Below are 4,463 nucleotides of genomic sequence, written 5' to 3' on the forward strand. Positions count from 1 at the left end.
CATTCTAGAAAATTCAGGCAATATTTTTTAAAAGCCTGTTAGCCATCAGTCCAGTGATGACAACTGTCCACATGCGTTGCCTTCTAGCAGTTCATGCACGTCCGTATCTAGTCACCTGCTGAAATATTAGAGGCAGGAAACGAGATGGAGCTGTGTCCTATTCTTCCTGCTAATGTTATGGCTTCAGAATTCTCCCTGCGTTGAGTATTCTTAGGAAACTGGATTTGGCTGGTGTGTAGACATTTATCTCACCAGTGTCAGAGCAGACCCTTTCCAGCCCTCCCTTTTGATTGCCCCAGAGAAGCAGTGCCCTGCCCTATGCCCCCTGCACACACGTGGGCACTCCCCGTCCCATGCCCATGTTGGCGCCACCACCCCCTCTGCCCCATGTGGAGCACTAAGAGAAGAGGGCTTGTGAGGCGGGGGTCAGGAGAGAGACTCGAGTTTGTAAGGTGGCAGGTGATCTGGTGAGTATTTGTAATTCACTGACCTCTTGTCAGTGTTCGGAGAAGCTGTGTGTTAAAGACAAGACACATACCTGCCCATGGAGAAGGCCCGGGCCTTGTCAGTGTGGGTGTGTACACGGAGAGCCCACGCGTGTGCTGTGTGGGCCGCTGTGACCATGGCCCTGGCCCGCCCGGTATGTGCCCCTCACAGGGATGAGCTCCTCTACTGGCAGTTGGGGACCTGAACTGTAACGGGGGCTTTTGGCCTCGGGATGTGCTTTTGTCCCTCTGGACTTCTATAAAACAGGGCGCTGACTCGATGGCCTTTGAGGGCCTTGCTGGCTCTGACATAGTCCTTTGGACGTGCCCTTTTGTTTGACAAATGTTCATGTTGCCTGGGACCCTCCCAAGAGGGGCATCAGCCGGCTTCCATTGTCCCTTCTGTGTCCCTGCCTCTGTTTCACCATTATAGCCACCATTTATTGAACACCTACTATGTGCCAAGTGCTTCACACATCATCTCTAGTTTTTACAGTACTCTTGCGAGGTGTGCGTATTTCGCTTTTTCCAGCAGAGGAAATGGGCCATGGGATGTTAAATGGCCCGAGGCCTTGCAGCCGGGGAGTATGTGGCAGAGCCTCCTCCCCAGCAGGTGATATCCATCACGGGACAGGCTGAGATGGAGGGACAGATGGATGAATGTCATCCGGGACCAAATACATGGGCAGATGCCCGGGGCCGGGGACACAGAAGGCAGGGAAGCTGTAGACATTTCTAAGGAAAATTCTAGGGGGATTTCCTCCCCTTAGCAAACACTTTCCCAGTATGAAGGGAGACTGGGAACTCCCCAGAAGTCATGGGAGCCCTGTGAGGTGTGGCCCTGGAGAGTGCCTGTTCTGCGAGGCCTGCACACAAGCAAACAAACAAAAACCAATGATGTGTCCGGACTCAGCCCTTTCTCTGCAGCCCTAAGTGTTTGTGGGAAGTGCAGTAACTCCCAGATTGCTCTTGGGCTACACTTTCCATCTGTTCCCATGAGGCACCGGTGTTTGCGGTGGCATTTTAAAATCTGTTTCCTACCGAGGTTCACTGGCCTTAAATTTTAAGGTCAAAACATGTACATTTTCCCGAAATGGAAAGAAGAAACGGGGTCGGAGAAATGGGGTCACCGGGTTTCCATGATGGTTGTGGGACTTGCTGACCATAGCGCTTTGGAGAGATTCTCTGGGTCACAGCCCCCTGGTTCGGCTGCTTCAGCGTTCCTGTCCCTTTCAGCTGATGGATGGGGGGAGTGGTGGCTGTTTGCATGTTTGATTTTGCACCTAATCTAAGGCAGCTTTCGGTTTCCAGAACAACAAACACAGTCTCCTGCACAGCACACCCCTGCCCCCACCCGTCGCCCCCCCTGCACCGTCCGTGCTCCTGCAGAGAACGGAGCGCTGGTTGCTATGTGGGTGACAGGGTTTGACACCAGTGGTAGGAGAGTCACCCACCCCCCACCTGCCCGTGAGTCAGCCTCCATGGGGACCTCGCGCTGCTGCTGGGTGGACAGGCATGCGCGGCAAGGTTGTTTATCTGCAGGTTTGGGTGGCGACTTTTCCCTCCGAGGATTTCAGGGACCTGTAGGCCGTTCCCACCGAGAAGCACAGGGAGTGCCTCCCAGCGGCCGTGTCCTCAGAGGCGGGAGCAGAGGGCTGCAGAGGAAGGAGAGGGGCTTCCTGAGCCCATTGTCTGCTGCCCAGGGGCGGGGGAGAGGGGTTGCCTCCCAGAAGGTGTGCCGCCCAGGGGAGGGTGCCGCCCAGGGGGAGAAGACAGTCTATGTTGATGCTCATTATTTCCCTTTAAAAAGTTAAGAGCTTTAGAAACAGCCCTACAAATGCAATCCACGTTTATTATAGAAGCGTTAGAAATGCAGAAAAACATTAAGTAAAATTCACCCACAATCTCACCATCCAAAGATAACCTCCTTTAATGTTTTGTGATTTTGGGGGGGCAGGCCTTATATATATACATTTTTACAGAAAATTCAGGTGACTGTGTGTGAAGTTACATGTTCATTACATGTAACAGCCGGTTGTGCTTTGTCATGTTACTGAATATTCTTTGAAATACGTTTCTTACTGTTCCCATCATAAAACCTCTCAGATGGAAAACCATAGGACAGAGGCAGTTCTGTCATTTTCACTTTTTTAAATAATTATAAATAAATGCGACAAACAGATTTTTATGTAAATCTTTTATTATTTTCTTAGGAAAAATTCCAAGAAGTAGCATTTCAGGATCAAAAGGTATGAATTTTTAAAGCTTTTGGAAAGTTTTACTGCCTCCAGGAAGGCGGGTCCGGCCCTGGCCCGGGTGGCTCAGTTGGCTGAACGCCGTTCCATGCGCCGTGGTCACGGGTTCGATGCCCTGTCAGGCGCTATCCCCAGGAGAGGGTGTGCTGGAAGTGGCCTGTCCATGTTTCCCTCCCTCTTCCTTCCTCTCCCTCTAAAATCAATAAAAACATTTTTTTAAAAAAGAAAGAAAGGTGGGTCCAGTGTGTAGTAGGGGTGTTGGAGCCCCGGTTTCCCACACCCTCCTCCAGGGTGGGCAGGGCCTGGGGACCGCCCCAGCCTCGGACTCTCTTCTCGCCCTGCAGCTTTCCTGGTCTGAAAGCTGCTCCTCTGCCTGCCCTGCTCCCACCAGACACAGGGTGTTCCAGAGAAAGGGCTGTTCCTTCTGTCACACCCCCATTTATCGGGCACGGAGCAGTGGGGGTGCCAGGGGGGGTGGGTGAGGCAGAGGGAGGAGAGGTCAGAGGTGAGGGAGGAGAGGGAGGAGGGAAGGTGGACTGTGGCCGACATTTGCAGTTCTGAGCTGGGCCCAGGATGGGTGTCTGATTCCCGGGCAGGGCAGCCCCAGAGAAGGTCTGACACCAGCCTGGGAGCCACGCTGGGCTCCCTCAGAGTGCGGACCCCTGGCCCTTGGTCAGGATGAGCCCGGGGTCTGCATCTCAAATGAGCAGCCTGGCATCCAGTTTAGGAGCTGGGGACCCCGCCACCCCGGTCCCGGGTAACGTTGAACCCATCACTTCTCAGATGCAGGGCCGCCCGACCACTCCTCCAGGCCCTGACAGCACAGGCCCCAGGGCCTGGGAAGAACGGGGAGGGAGGTTGTGACTACATCACTCCACACCCCAGACCACACTGGGGCGCTGGGAACAGTGTTCGAGGCCCCGGAGTTGCGCATCCCTACTGGGCTGCTCCGGGGGGAATGCTGAGACTCAGGGCCACATGGTTTTGAGAAAATCCAGCCATGTCTGGGTTTCAGGCCCCCTCGTGGGTGGAAAGAATTCACCAAGGCCAGAGGGCAGCGAGGAGCTGTGGGTCCAGGCAGGTGTTTGTTTAGGTTTCCCCCCAAAGGCAGCCTAACAGAGGACTTTGAGTTCCGGACCTCCATTAGGTGAGGGAAGTCAAGCTAAGAATCACCCAGCTCTCGCCGTGTGTTGGGGCTAAAAAGTGTGTCCCCCACATTGGGCCTTGACTAGACTCAGCTGGTCCAGGAGCTGCCACCAGGGAGCAGATCCTAGTTCTAGGTCAGTGGTCGGCAAACCGGTTCTAGGGGATCCTGTGGAGCAGGGGAGCCCCACATGCCCCCTGAGAATGCTGCTCCGCTTGCCTCCTGCTTTCATGACGCTCATCGGCTCACCTCCCCCCTCTCCGCCCTCACCTTCCACCTCTCCTGCCTCCACCTCACCTCCCCCCTCTCCTGCCTCACCTTCCGCCATAGTCTCCCTGATCCCCTCGCTTCAGCCACTTCAGCTCGTCAGAATCGGCCCTGTTAGGTCCCCCCTCCCACACATTTATATATTTTTATTGGTTTCAGAGAGGAAGGGAGAGGGAGAGAGAAAAACATCACTGATGAGGGAGAATCATTGATTGGCTGCTTCCTGCACGCTCCCCCCTGGGGATCAAGCCTGTAGCCCAGGCGTGTGCCTTGACCAGGAATCAAACCGTGGCCTCCTGTTTCATAGGCTGA

The 4,463-nt window shown here is 54.5% G+C and overlaps 1 protein-coding gene across 1 annotated transcript in view; it reads left to right on the forward strand.

Annotated features, from left to right (window-relative positions):
- Positions 1 to 2,698: 2,698 nt before the first annotated feature.
- Positions 2,699 to 4,463, forward strand: part of PSEN2 (presenilin 2) — an 18,848-nt gene continuing 17,083 nt past the window's right edge. Inside the window, exon 1 of the mRNA XM_015558955.1 lies at positions 2,699 to 2,734. The gene's annotated coding sequence lies outside the window, so the exon portion shown is untranslated. The remainder of the gene's footprint in view (positions 2,735 to 4,463) is intronic.

This window comes from Myotis davidii, unplaced genomic scaffold (assembly GCF_000327345.1).
Source record: "Myotis davidii unplaced genomic scaffold, ASM32734v1 scaffold333, whole genome shotgun sequence".
Classification (NCBI taxonomy): Eukaryota; Metazoa; Chordata; class Mammalia; order Chiroptera; family Vespertilionidae; genus Myotis; species Myotis davidii.